The sequence below is a fragment of the Alosa pseudoharengus genome, unplaced genomic scaffold, assembly GCF_046254945.1.
Source record: "Alosa pseudoharengus isolate Yale_2024_CS ecotype anadromous, Long Island Sound unplaced genomic scaffold, YU_APseudo_1.1 YU_APseudo_1.1_scf_11, whole genome shotgun sequence".
Classification (NCBI taxonomy): Eukaryota; Metazoa; Chordata; class Actinopteri; order Clupeiformes; family Clupeidae; genus Alosa; species Alosa pseudoharengus.
Window position 1 is genome coordinate 14869891 of NW_027468576.1, and position 9992 is coordinate 14879882.

Sequence of the window (9992 nt, forward strand, 5' to 3'; positions counted from 1 at the left end):
GGCTCGGTCTTCGCAAATCAGAAGATAATGGCAGTGGTGGGATTTGAACCCACGCCTCCAGAGAGACTTGAGCCTAAATCCAGCGCCTTAGACCGATCGGCCACACTACCCCTCAGGGCAAAACCCTCAGGAGGGAAGAATTCCTCACTTCTGTTAGCGAGATGGCTAGAGAAGACAGGGGACATGACTGTCATTCACCCATTGGTTTTGAGGGCAAAGCCATCTCTTCTTGCACTGCTGGTCATAATGGCAGCAGTGGGATTCGAACCCACGCCCCCGAAGAGACTGGAGCCTTAATCCAGCGCCTTAGACCGCTCGGCCACGACACCCTGTGTTTTGACGGGAATGAGGAGGCGCAAATCTCGTAGTGAGACCGGAGGCCTTCGGGACTCAGTAAAGAGGACTTTAAGTAAAGAGAGAGCACTGCGTTGGCCGGGAATCGAACCCGGGTCAACTGCTTGGAAGGCAGCTATGCTAACCACTATACCACCAACGCCACACTGATGGGGAAAAGCCTTTGCAACAAGGCTAAGCCAAAGTAGGCCTATCAGTCAGGCCCTTTGCAGTCCCGACATATTTTTTAGCCTTGTGAAGCAGGCAGTTCAACAGACTGACATAGCCTTTGCTAGCTCGGCACAAGAGTAGCAACTTTCAAACCGCAAGGCGTCTCTGGAAGTGGAGGCAACAGCTGTATCAAAAAGCTTGCTCCAATTCGGTCACCTCCAGACACTGCAAGCAGGGCGTGGCTCAGAATCCCAATACTTGCAGCAAACGCGGCGAGGGACGTCGACATTTGCTCACGAGGCCCTGATAAAAGGACAGGCTCGGTCTTCGCAAATCAGAAGATAATGGCAGTGGTGGGATTTGAACCCACGCCTCCAGAGAGACTGGAGCCTAAATCCAGCGCCTTAGACCGCTCGGCCACACTACCCCACAGGGCAAAACCCTCAGGAGGGAAGAATTCCTCACTTCTGTTAGCGAGATGGCTAGAGAAGACAGGGGACATGACTGTCATTCACCCATTGGTTTTGAGGGCAAAGCCATCTCTTCTTGCACTGCTGGTCATAATGGCAGCGGTGGGATTCGAACCCACGCCCCCGAAGAGACTGGAGCCTTAATCCAGCGCCTTAGACCGCTCTGCCACGACACCCTGTGTTTTGACGGGAATGAGGAGGCGCAAATCTCGTAGTGAGACCGGAGGCCTTCGGGACTCAGTAAAGAGGACTTTAAGTAAAGAGAGAGCACTGCGTTGGCCGGGAATCGAACCCGGGTCAACTGCTTGGAAGGCAGCTATGCTAACCACTATACCACCAACGCCACACTGATGGGGAAAAGCCTTTGCAACAAGGCTAAGCCAAAGTAGGCCTATCAGTCAGGCCCTTTGCAGTCCCGACATATTTTTTAGCCTTGTGAAGCAGGCAGTTCAACAGACTGGCATAGCCTTTGCTAGCTCGGCACAAGAGTAGCAACTTTCAAACCGCAAGGCGTCTCTGGAAGTGGAGGCAACAGCTGTATCAAAAAGCTTGCTCCAATTCGGTCACCTCCAGACACTGCAAGCAGGGCGTGGCTCAGAATCCCAAGACTTGCAGCAAACGCGAAAAGGGACGTCGACATTTGCTCACGAGGCCCTGATAAAAGGACAGGCTCGGTCTTAGCTAATCAGAAGATAATGGCAGTGGTGGGATTTGAACCGACGCCTCCAGAGAGACTGGAGCCTAATTCCAGCGCCTTAGACCGCTCGGCCACACTACCCCTCAGGGCAAAACCCTCAGGAGGGAAGAATTCCTCACTTCTGTTAGCGAGATGGCTAGAGAAGACAGGCGACATGACTGTCATTCACCCATTGGTTTTGAGGGCAAAGCCATCTCTTCTTGCACTGCTGGTCATAATGGCAGCGGTGGGATTCGAACCCACGCCCCCGAAGAGACTGGAGCCTTAATCCAGCGCCTTAGACCGCTCGGCCACGCCACCCTGTGTTTTGACGGGAATGAGGAGGCGCAAATCTCGTAGTGAGACCGGAGGCCTTCGGGACTCAGTAAAGAGGACTTTAAGTAAAGAGAGAGCACTGCGTTGGCCGGGAATCGAACCCGGGTCAACTGCTTGGAAGGCAGCTATGCTAACCACTATACCACCAACGCCACACTGATGGGGAAAAGCCTTTGCAACAAGGCTAAGCCAAAGTAGACCTATCAGTCAGGCCCTTTGCAGTCCCGACATATTTTTTAGCCTTGTGAAGCAGGCAGTTCAACAGACTGGCATAGCCTTTGCTAGCTCGGCACAAGAGTAGCAACTTTCAAACCGCAAGGCGTCTCTGGAAGTGGAGGCAACAGCTGTATCAAAAAGCTTGCTCCAATTCGGTCACCTCCAGACACTGCAAGCAGGGCGTGGCTCAGAATCCCAAGACTTGCAGCAAACGCGGAGAGGGACGTCGACATTTGCTCACGAGGCCCTGATAAAAGGACAGGCTCGGTCTTAGCTAATCAGAAGATAATGGCAGTGGTGGGATTTGAACCCACGCCTCCAGAGAGACTGGAGCCTAAATCCAGCGCCTTAGACCGCTCGGCCACACTACCCCACAGGGCAAAACCCTCAGGAGGGAAGAATTCCTCACTTCTGTTAGCGAGATGGCTAGAGAAGACAGGCGACATGACTGTCATTCACCCATTGGTTTTGAGGGCAAAGCCATCTCTTCTTGCACTGCTGGTCATAATGGCAGCGGTGGGATTCGAACCCACGCCCCCGAAGAGACTGGAGCCTTAATCCAGCGCCTTAGACCGCTCGGCCACGCTACCCTGTGTTTTGACGGGAATGAGGAGGCGCAAATCTCGTAGTGAGACCGGAGGCCTTCGGGACTCAGTAGAGAGGACTTTAAGTAAAGAGAGAGCACTGCGTTGGCCGGGAATCGAACCCGGGTCAACTGCTTGGAAGGCAGCTATGCTAACCACTATACCACCAACGCCACACTGATGGGGGAAAGCCTTTGCAACAAGGCTAAGCCAAAGTAGGCCTATCAGTCAGGCCCTTTGCAGTCCCGACATATTTTTTAGCCTTGTGAAGCAGGCAGTTCAACAGACTGGCATAGCCTTTGCTAGCTCGGCACAAGAGTAGCAACTTTCAAACCGCAAGGCGTCTCTGGAAGTGGAGGCAACAGCTGTATCAAAAAGCTTGCTCCAATTCGGTCACCTCCAGACACTGCAAGCAGGGCGTGGCTCAGAATCCCAAGACTTGCAGCAAACGCGGAGAGGGACGTCGACATTTGCTCACGAGGCCCTGATAAAAGGACAGGCTCGGTCTTAGCTAATCAGAAGATAATGGCAGAGGTGGGATTTGAACCCACGCCTCCAGAGAGACTGGAGCCTAAATCCAGCGCCTTAGACCGCTCGGCCACACTACCCCACAGGGCAAAACCCTCAGGAGGGAAGAATTCCTCACTTCTGTTAGCGAGATGGCTAGAGAAGACAGGCGACATGACTGTCATTCACCCATTGGTTTTGAGGGCAAAGCCATCTCTTCTTGCACTGCTGGTCATAATGGCAGCGGTGGGATTCGACCCCACGCCCCCGAAGAGACTGGAGCCTTAATCCAGCGCCTTAGACCGCTCGGCCACGCTACCCTGTGTTTTGACGGGAATGAGGAGGCGCAAATCTCGTAGTGAGACCGGAGGCCTTCGGGACTCAGTAGAGAGGACTTTAAGTAAAGAGAGAGCACTGCGTTGGCCGGGAATCGAACCCGGGTCAACTGCTTGGAAGGCAGCTATGCTAACCACTATACCACCAACGCCACACTGATGGGGGAAAGCCTTTGCAACAAGGCTAAGCCAAAGTAGGCCTATCAGTCAGGCCCTTTGCAGTCCCGACATATTTTTTAGCCTTGTGAAGCAGGCAGTTCAACAGACTGGCATAGCCTTTGCTAGCTCGGCACAAGAGTAGCAACTTTCAAACCGCAAGGCGTCTCTGGAAGTGGAGGCAACAGCTGTATCAAAAAGCTTGCTCCAATTCGGTCACCTCCAGACACTGCAAGCAGGGCGTGGCTCAGAATCCCAAGACTTGCAGCAAACGCGGAGAGGGACGTCGACATTTGCTCACGAGGCCCTGATAAAAGGACAGGCTCGGTCTTAGCTAATCAGAAGATAATGGCAGAGGTGGGATTTGAACCCACGCCTCCAGAGAGACTGGAGCCTAAATCGAGCGCCTTAGACCGCTCGGCCACACTACCCCACAGGGCAAAACCCTCAGGAGGGAAGAATTCCTCACTTCTGTTAGCGAGATGGCTAGAGAAGACAGGGGACATGACTGTCATTCACCCATTGGTTTTGAGGGCAAAGCCATCTCTTCTTGCACTGCTGGTCATAATGGCAGCGGTGGGATTCGAACCCACGCCCCCGAAGAGACTGGAGCCTTAATCCAGCGCCTTAGACCGCTCGGCCACGCTACCCTGTGTTTTGACGGGAATGAGGAGGCGCAAATCTCGTAGTGAGACCGGAGGCCTTCGGGACTCAGTAGAGAGGACTTTAAGTAAAGAGAGAGCACTGCGTTGGCCGGGAATCGAACCCGGGTCAACTGCTTGGAAGGCAGCTATGCTAACCACTATACCACCAACGCCACACTGATGGGGGAAAGCCTTTGCAACAAGGCTAAGCCAAAGTAGGCCTATCAGTCAGGCCCTTTGTAGTCCCGACATATTTTTTAGCCTTGTGAAGCAGGCAGTTCAACAGACTGGCATAGCCTTTGCTAGCTCGGCACAAGAGTAGCAACTTTCAAACCGCAAGGCGTCTCTGGAAGTGGAGGCAACAGCTGTATCAAAAAGCTTGCTCCAATTCGGTCACCTCCAGACACTGCAAGCAGGGCGTGGCTCAGAATCCCAAGACTTGCAGCAAACGCGGAGAGGGACGTCGACATTTGCTCACGAGGCCCTGATAAAAGGACAGGCTCGGTCTTAGCTAATCAGAAGATAATGGCAGTGGTGGGATTTGAACCCACGCCTCCAGAGAGACTGGAGCCTAAATCCAGCGCCTTAGACCGCTCGGCCACACTACCCCACAGGGCAAAACCCTCAGGAGGGAAGAATTCCTCACTTCTGTTAGCGAGATGGCTAGAGAAGACAGGCGACATGACTGTCATTCACCCATTGGTTTTGAGGGCAAAGCCATCTCTTCTTGCACTGCTGGTCATAATGGCAGCGGTGGGATTCGAACCCACGCCCCCGAAGAGACTGGAGCCTTAATCCAGCGCCTTAGACCGCTCGGCCACGACACCCTGTGTTTTGACGGGAATGAGGAGGCGCAAATCTCGTAGTGAGACCGGAGGCCTTCGGGACTCAGTAAAGAGGACTTTAAGTAAAGAGAGAGCACTGCGTTGGCCGGGAATCGAACCCGGGTCAACTGCTTGGAAGGCAGCTATGCTAACCACTATACCACCAACGCCACACTGATGGGGAAAAGCCTTTGCAACAAGGCTAAGCCAAAGTAGGCCTATCAGTCAGGCCCTTTGCAGTCCCGACATATTTTTTAGCCTTGTGAAGCAGGCAGTTCAACAGACTGGCATAGCCTTTGCTAGCTCGGCACAAGAGTAGCAACTTTCAAACCGCAAGGCGTCTCTGGAAGTGGAGGCAACAGCTGTATCAAAAAGCTTGCTCCAATTCGGTCACCTCCAGACACTGCAAGCAGGGCGTGGCTCAGAATCCCAAGACTTGCAGCAAACGCGAAGAGGGACGTCGACATTTGCTCACGAGGCCCTGATAAAAGGACAGGCTCGGTCTTAGCTAATCAGAAGATAATGGCAGTGGTGGGATTTGAACCCACGCCTCCAGAGAGACTGGAGCCTAATTCCAGCGCCTTAGACCGCTCGGCCACACTACCCCTCAGGGCAAAACCCTCAGGAGGGAAGAATTCCTCACTTCTGTTAGCGAGATGGCTAGAGAAGACAGGCGACATGACTGTCATTCACCCATTGGTTTTGAGGGCAAAGCCATCTCTTCTTGCACTGCTGGTCATAATGGCAGCGGTGGGATTCGAACCCACGCCCCCGAAGAGACTGGAGCCTTAATCCAGCGCCTTAGACCGCTCGGCCACGCCACCCTGTGTTTTGACGGGAATGAGGAGGCGCAAATCTCGTAGTGAGACCGGAGGCCTTCGGGACTCAGTAAAGAGGACTTTAAGTAAAGAGAGAGCACTGCGTTGGCCGGGAATCGAACCCGGGTCAACTGCTTGGAAGGCAGCTATGCTAACCACTATACCACCAACGCCACACTGATGGGGGAAAGCCTTTGCAACAAGGCTAAGCCAAAGTAGGCCTATCAGTCAGGCCCTTTGCAGTCCCGACATATTTTTTAGCCTTGTGAAGCAGGCAGTTCAACAGACTGGCATAGCCTTTGCTAGCTCGGCACAAGAGTAGCAACTTTCAAACCGCAAGGCGTCTCTGGAAGTGGAGGCAACAGCTGTATCAAAAAGCTTGCTCCAATTCGGTCACCTCCAGACACTGCAAGCAGGGCGTGGCTCAGAATCCCAAGACTTGCAGCAAACGCGGAGAGGGACGTCGACATTTGCTCACGAGGCCCTGATAAAAGGACAGGCTCGGTCTTAGCTAATCAGAAGATAATGGCAGTGGTGGGATTTGAACCCACGCCTCCAGAGAGACTGGAGCCTAAATCCAGCGCCTTAGACCGCTCGGCCACACTACCCCACAGGGCAAAACCCTCAGGAGGGAAGAATTCCTCACTTCTGTTAGCGAGATGGCTAGAGAAGACAGGCGACATGACTGTCATTCACCCATTGGTTTTGAGGGCAAAGCCATCTCTTCTTGCACTGCTGGTCATAATGGCAGCGGTGGGATTCGAACCCACGCCCCCGAAGAGACTGGAGCCTTAATCCAGCGCCTTAGACCGCTCGGCCACGACACCCTGTGTTTTGACGGGAATGAGGAGGCGCAAATCTCGTAGTGAGACCGGAGGCCTTCGGGACTCAGTAAAGAGGACTTTAAGTAAAGAGAGAGCACTGCGTTGGCCGGGAATCGAACCCGGGTCAACTGCTTGGAAGGCAGCTATGCTAACCACTATACCACCAACGCCACACTGATGGGGAAAAGCCTTTGCAACAAGGCTAAGCCAAAGTAGGCCTATCAGTCAGGCCCTTTGCAGTCCCGACATATTTTTTAGCCTTGTGAAGCAGGCAGTTCAACAGACTGGCATAGCCTTTGCTAGCTCGGCACAAGAGTAGCAACTTTCAAACCGCAAGGCGTCTCTGGAAGTGGAGGCAACAGCTGTATCAAAAAGCTTGCTCCAATTCGGTCACCTCCAGACACTGCAAGCAGGGCGTGGCTCAGAATCCCAAGACTTGCAGCAAACGCGAAGAGGGACGTCGACATTTGCTCACGAGGCCCTGATAAAAGGACAGGCTCGGTCTTAGCTAATCAGAAGATAATGGCAGTGGTGGGATTTGAACCCACGCCTCCAGAGAGACTGGAGCCTAATTCCAGCGCCTTAGACCGCTCGGCCACACTACCCCTCAGGGCAAAACCCTCAGGAGGGAAGAATTCCTCACTTCTGTTAGCGAGATGGCTAGAGAAGACAGGCGACATGACTGTCATTCACCCATTGGTTTTGAGGGCAAAGCCATCTCTTCTTGCACTGCTGGTCATAATGGCAGCGGTGGGATTCGAACCCACGCCCCCGAAGAGACTGGAGCCTTAATCCAGCGCCTTAGACCGCTCGGCCACGCCACCCTGTGTTTTGACGGGAATGAGGAGGCGCAAATCTCGTAGTGAGACCGGAGGCCTTCGGGACTCAGTAAAGAGGACTTTAAGTAAAGAGAGAGCACTGCGTTGGCCGGGAATCGAACCCGGGTCAACTGCTTGGAAGGCAGCTATGCTAACCACTATACCACCAACGCCACACTGATGGGGAAAAGCCTTTGCAACAAGGCTAAGCCAAAGTAGACCTATCAGTCAGGCCCTTTGCAGTCCCGACATATTTTTTAGCCTTGTGAAGCAGGCAGTTCAACAGACTGGCATAGCCTTTGCTAGCTCGGCACAAGAGTAGCAACTTTCAAACCGCAAGGCGTCTCTGGAAGTGGAGGCAACAGCTGTATCAAAAAGCTTGCTCCAATTCGGTCACCTCCAGACACTGCAAGCAGGGCGTGGCTCAGAATCCCAAGACTTGCAGCAAACGCGGAGAGGGACGTCGACATTTGCTCACGAGGCCCTGATAAAAGGACAGGCTCGGTCTTAGCTAATCAGAAGATAATGGCAGTGGTGGGATTTGAACCCACGCCTCCAGAGAGACTGGAGCCTAAATCCAGCGCCTTAGACCGCTCGGCCACACTACCCCACAGGGCAAAACCCTCAGGAGGGAAGAATTCCTCACTTCTGTTAGCGAGATGGCTAGAGAAGACAGGCGACATGACTGTCATTCACCCATTGGTTTTGAGGGCAAAGCCATCTCTTCTTGCACTGCTGGTCATAATGGCAGCGGTGGGATTCGAACCCACGCCCCCGAAGAGACTGGAGCCTTAATCCAGCGCCTTAGACCGCTCGGCCACGACACCCTGTGTTTTGACGGGAATGAGGAGGCGCAAATCTCGTAGTGAGACCGGAGGCCTTCGGGACTCAGTAAAGAGGACTTTAAGTAAAGAGAGAGCACTGCGTTGGCCGGGAATCGAACCGGGTCAACTGCTTGGAAGGCAGCTATGCTAACCACTATACCACCAACGCCACACTGATGGGGAAAAGCCTTTGCAACAAGGCTAAGCCAAAGTAGGCCTATCAGTCAGGCCCTTTGCAGTCCCGACATATTTTTTAGCCTTGTGAAGCAGGCAGTTCAACAGACTGGCATAGCCTTTGCTAGCTCGGCACAAGAGTAGCAACTTTCAAACCGCAAGGCGTCTCTGGAAGTGGAGGCAACAGCTGTATCAAAAAGCTTGCTCCAATTCGGTCACCTCCAGACACTGCAAGCAGGGCGTGGCTCAGAATCCCAAGACTTGCAGCAAACGCGAAGAGGGACGTCGACATTTGCTCACGAGGCCCTGATAAAAGGACAGGCTCGGTCTTAGCTAATCAGAAGATAATGGCAGTGGTGGGATTTGAACCCACGCCTCCAGAGAGACTGGAGCCTAATTCCAGCGCCTTAGACCGCTCGGCCACACTACCCCTCAGGGCAAAACCCTCAGGAGGGAAGAATTCCTCACTTCTGTTAGCGAGATGGCTAGAGAAGACAGGCGACATGACTGTCATTCACCCATTGGTTTTGAGGGCAAAGCCATCTCTTCTTGCACTGCTGGTCATAATGGCAGCGGTGGGATTCGAACCCACGCCCCCGAAGAGACTGGAGCCTTAATCCAGCGCCTTAGACCGCTCGGCCACGCCACCCTGTGTTTTGACGGGAATGAGGAGGCGCAAATCTCGTAGTGAGACCGGAGGCCTTCGGGACTCAGTAAAGAGGACTTTAAGCAAAGAGAGAGCACTGCGTTGGCCGGGAATCGAACCCGGGTCAACTGCTTGGAAGGCAGCTATGCTAACCACTATACCACCAACGCCACACTGATGGGGAAAAGCCTTTGCAACAAGGCTAAGCCAAAGTAGACCTATCAGTCAGGCCCTTTGCAGTCCCGACATATTTTTTAGCCTTGTGAAGCAGGCAGTTCAACAGACTGGCATAGCCTTTGCTAGCTCGGCACAAGAGTAGCAACTTTCAAACCGCAAGGCGTCTCTGGAAGTGGAGGCAACAGCTGTATCAAAAAGCTTGCTCCAATTCGGTCACCTCCAGACACTGCAAGCAGGGCGTGGCTCAGAATCCCAAGACTTGCAGCAAACGCGGAGAGGGACGTCGACATTTGCTCACGAGGCCCTGATAAAAGGACAGGCTCGGTCTTAGCTAATCAGAAGATAATGGCAGTGGTGGGATTTGAACCCACGCCTCCAGAGAGACTGGAGCCTAAATCCAGCGCCTTAGACCGCTCGGCCACACTACCCCACAGGGCAAAACCCTCAGGAGGGAAGAAT

General features: G+C 53.5%; 37 non-coding genes across 37 annotated transcripts; all 37 read right to left on the reverse strand.

Moving 5' to 3' along the window:
* Window positions 1–28: 28 nt before the first annotated feature.
* On the reverse strand, window positions 29–110 carry trnal-uag (transfer RNA leucine (anticodon UAG)). The gene has a single exon. It is a non-coding gene; the product is annotated as a tRNA-Leu (tRNA).
* Window positions 111–247: 137 nt separating this feature from the next.
* trnal-aag (transfer RNA leucine (anticodon AAG)) lies at window positions 248–329 on the reverse strand. The gene has a single exon. It is a non-coding gene; the product is annotated as a tRNA-Leu (tRNA).
* A 95-nt stretch (window positions 330–424) lies between these two features.
* trnag-ucc (transfer RNA glycine (anticodon UCC)) lies at window positions 425–496 on the reverse strand. Its single transcript has one exon. It is a non-coding gene; the product is annotated as a tRNA-Gly (tRNA).
* A 353-nt stretch (window positions 497–849) lies between these two features.
* trnal-uag (transfer RNA leucine (anticodon UAG)) lies at window positions 850–931 on the reverse strand. The gene has a single exon. It is a non-coding gene; the product is annotated as a tRNA-Leu (tRNA).
* A 137-nt stretch (window positions 932–1068) lies between these two features.
* trnal-aag (transfer RNA leucine (anticodon AAG)) lies at window positions 1069–1150 on the reverse strand. Its single transcript has one exon. It is a non-coding gene; the product is annotated as a tRNA-Leu (tRNA).
* A 95-nt stretch (window positions 1151–1245) lies between these two features.
* Window positions 1246–1317, reverse strand: trnag-ucc (transfer RNA glycine (anticodon UCC)). The gene has a single exon. It is a non-coding gene; the product is annotated as a tRNA-Gly (tRNA).
* Window positions 1318–1670: 353 nt separating this feature from the next.
* trnal-uag (transfer RNA leucine (anticodon UAG)) lies at window positions 1671–1752 on the reverse strand. The gene has a single exon. It is a non-coding gene; the product is annotated as a tRNA-Leu (tRNA).
* A 137-nt stretch (window positions 1753–1889) lies between these two features.
* On the reverse strand, window positions 1890–1971 carry trnal-aag (transfer RNA leucine (anticodon AAG)). The gene has a single exon. It is a non-coding gene; the product is annotated as a tRNA-Leu (tRNA).
* A 95-nt stretch (window positions 1972–2066) lies between these two features.
* On the reverse strand, window positions 2067–2138 carry trnag-ucc (transfer RNA glycine (anticodon UCC)). The gene has a single exon. It is a non-coding gene; the product is annotated as a tRNA-Gly (tRNA).
* Window positions 2139–2491: 353 nt separating this feature from the next.
* trnal-uag (transfer RNA leucine (anticodon UAG)) lies at window positions 2492–2573 on the reverse strand. Its single transcript has one exon. It is a non-coding gene; the product is annotated as a tRNA-Leu (tRNA).
* Window positions 2574–2710: 137 nt separating this feature from the next.
* On the reverse strand, window positions 2711–2792 carry trnal-aag (transfer RNA leucine (anticodon AAG)). The gene has a single exon. It is a non-coding gene; the product is annotated as a tRNA-Leu (tRNA).
* A 95-nt stretch (window positions 2793–2887) lies between these two features.
* On the reverse strand, window positions 2888–2959 carry trnag-ucc (transfer RNA glycine (anticodon UCC)). The gene has a single exon. It is a non-coding gene; the product is annotated as a tRNA-Gly (tRNA).
* Window positions 2960–3312: 353 nt separating this feature from the next.
* On the reverse strand, window positions 3313–3394 carry trnal-uag (transfer RNA leucine (anticodon UAG)). The gene has a single exon. It is a non-coding gene; the product is annotated as a tRNA-Leu (tRNA).
* Window positions 3395–3531: 137 nt separating this feature from the next.
* Window positions 3532–3613, reverse strand: trnal-aag (transfer RNA leucine (anticodon AAG)). The gene has a single exon. It is a non-coding gene; the product is annotated as a tRNA-Leu (tRNA).
* Window positions 3614–3708: 95 nt separating this feature from the next.
* On the reverse strand, window positions 3709–3780 carry trnag-ucc (transfer RNA glycine (anticodon UCC)). Its single transcript has one exon. It is a non-coding gene; the product is annotated as a tRNA-Gly (tRNA).
* Window positions 3781–4133: 353 nt separating this feature from the next.
* On the reverse strand, window positions 4134–4215 carry trnal-uag (transfer RNA leucine (anticodon UAG)). The gene has a single exon. It is a non-coding gene; the product is annotated as a tRNA-Leu (tRNA).
* Window positions 4216–4352: 137 nt separating this feature from the next.
* Window positions 4353–4434, reverse strand: trnal-aag (transfer RNA leucine (anticodon AAG)). Its single transcript has one exon. It is a non-coding gene; the product is annotated as a tRNA-Leu (tRNA).
* Window positions 4435–4529: 95 nt separating this feature from the next.
* On the reverse strand, window positions 4530–4601 carry trnag-ucc (transfer RNA glycine (anticodon UCC)). The gene has a single exon. It is a non-coding gene; the product is annotated as a tRNA-Gly (tRNA).
* A 353-nt stretch (window positions 4602–4954) lies between these two features.
* On the reverse strand, window positions 4955–5036 carry trnal-uag (transfer RNA leucine (anticodon UAG)). Its single transcript has one exon. It is a non-coding gene; the product is annotated as a tRNA-Leu (tRNA).
* Window positions 5037–5173: 137 nt separating this feature from the next.
* Window positions 5174–5255, reverse strand: trnal-aag (transfer RNA leucine (anticodon AAG)). Its single transcript has one exon. It is a non-coding gene; the product is annotated as a tRNA-Leu (tRNA).
* Window positions 5256–5350: 95 nt separating this feature from the next.
* Window positions 5351–5422, reverse strand: trnag-ucc (transfer RNA glycine (anticodon UCC)). The gene has a single exon. It is a non-coding gene; the product is annotated as a tRNA-Gly (tRNA).
* A 353-nt stretch (window positions 5423–5775) lies between these two features.
* trnal-uag (transfer RNA leucine (anticodon UAG)) lies at window positions 5776–5857 on the reverse strand. The gene has a single exon. It is a non-coding gene; the product is annotated as a tRNA-Leu (tRNA).
* A 137-nt stretch (window positions 5858–5994) lies between these two features.
* Window positions 5995–6076, reverse strand: trnal-aag (transfer RNA leucine (anticodon AAG)). Its single transcript has one exon. It is a non-coding gene; the product is annotated as a tRNA-Leu (tRNA).
* Window positions 6077–6171: 95 nt separating this feature from the next.
* Window positions 6172–6243, reverse strand: trnag-ucc (transfer RNA glycine (anticodon UCC)). The gene has a single exon. It is a non-coding gene; the product is annotated as a tRNA-Gly (tRNA).
* Window positions 6244–6596: 353 nt separating this feature from the next.
* Window positions 6597–6678, reverse strand: trnal-uag (transfer RNA leucine (anticodon UAG)). The gene has a single exon. It is a non-coding gene; the product is annotated as a tRNA-Leu (tRNA).
* A 137-nt stretch (window positions 6679–6815) lies between these two features.
* On the reverse strand, window positions 6816–6897 carry trnal-aag (transfer RNA leucine (anticodon AAG)). Its single transcript has one exon. It is a non-coding gene; the product is annotated as a tRNA-Leu (tRNA).
* Window positions 6898–6992: 95 nt separating this feature from the next.
* Window positions 6993–7064, reverse strand: trnag-ucc (transfer RNA glycine (anticodon UCC)). Its single transcript has one exon. It is a non-coding gene; the product is annotated as a tRNA-Gly (tRNA).
* A 353-nt stretch (window positions 7065–7417) lies between these two features.
* trnal-uag (transfer RNA leucine (anticodon UAG)) lies at window positions 7418–7499 on the reverse strand. The gene has a single exon. It is a non-coding gene; the product is annotated as a tRNA-Leu (tRNA).
* Window positions 7500–7636: 137 nt separating this feature from the next.
* Window positions 7637–7718, reverse strand: trnal-aag (transfer RNA leucine (anticodon AAG)). Its single transcript has one exon. It is a non-coding gene; the product is annotated as a tRNA-Leu (tRNA).
* A 95-nt stretch (window positions 7719–7813) lies between these two features.
* On the reverse strand, window positions 7814–7885 carry trnag-ucc (transfer RNA glycine (anticodon UCC)). Its single transcript has one exon. It is a non-coding gene; the product is annotated as a tRNA-Gly (tRNA).
* A 353-nt stretch (window positions 7886–8238) lies between these two features.
* On the reverse strand, window positions 8239–8320 carry trnal-uag (transfer RNA leucine (anticodon UAG)). The gene has a single exon. It is a non-coding gene; the product is annotated as a tRNA-Leu (tRNA).
* A 137-nt stretch (window positions 8321–8457) lies between these two features.
* trnal-aag (transfer RNA leucine (anticodon AAG)) lies at window positions 8458–8539 on the reverse strand. Its single transcript has one exon. It is a non-coding gene; the product is annotated as a tRNA-Leu (tRNA).
* A 95-nt stretch (window positions 8540–8634) lies between these two features.
* On the reverse strand, window positions 8635–8705 carry trnag-ucc (transfer RNA glycine (anticodon UCC)). The gene has a single exon. It is a non-coding gene; the product is annotated as a tRNA-Gly (tRNA).
* A 353-nt stretch (window positions 8706–9058) lies between these two features.
* Window positions 9059–9140, reverse strand: trnal-uag (transfer RNA leucine (anticodon UAG)). The gene has a single exon. It is a non-coding gene; the product is annotated as a tRNA-Leu (tRNA).
* Window positions 9141–9277: 137 nt separating this feature from the next.
* On the reverse strand, window positions 9278–9359 carry trnal-aag (transfer RNA leucine (anticodon AAG)). Its single transcript has one exon. It is a non-coding gene; the product is annotated as a tRNA-Leu (tRNA).
* Window positions 9360–9454: 95 nt separating this feature from the next.
* Window positions 9455–9526, reverse strand: trnag-ucc (transfer RNA glycine (anticodon UCC)). Its single transcript has one exon. It is a non-coding gene; the product is annotated as a tRNA-Gly (tRNA).
* Window positions 9527–9879: 353 nt separating this feature from the next.
* Window positions 9880–9961, reverse strand: trnal-uag (transfer RNA leucine (anticodon UAG)). The gene has a single exon. It is a non-coding gene; the product is annotated as a tRNA-Leu (tRNA).
* Window positions 9962–9992: the final 31 nt, after the last annotated feature.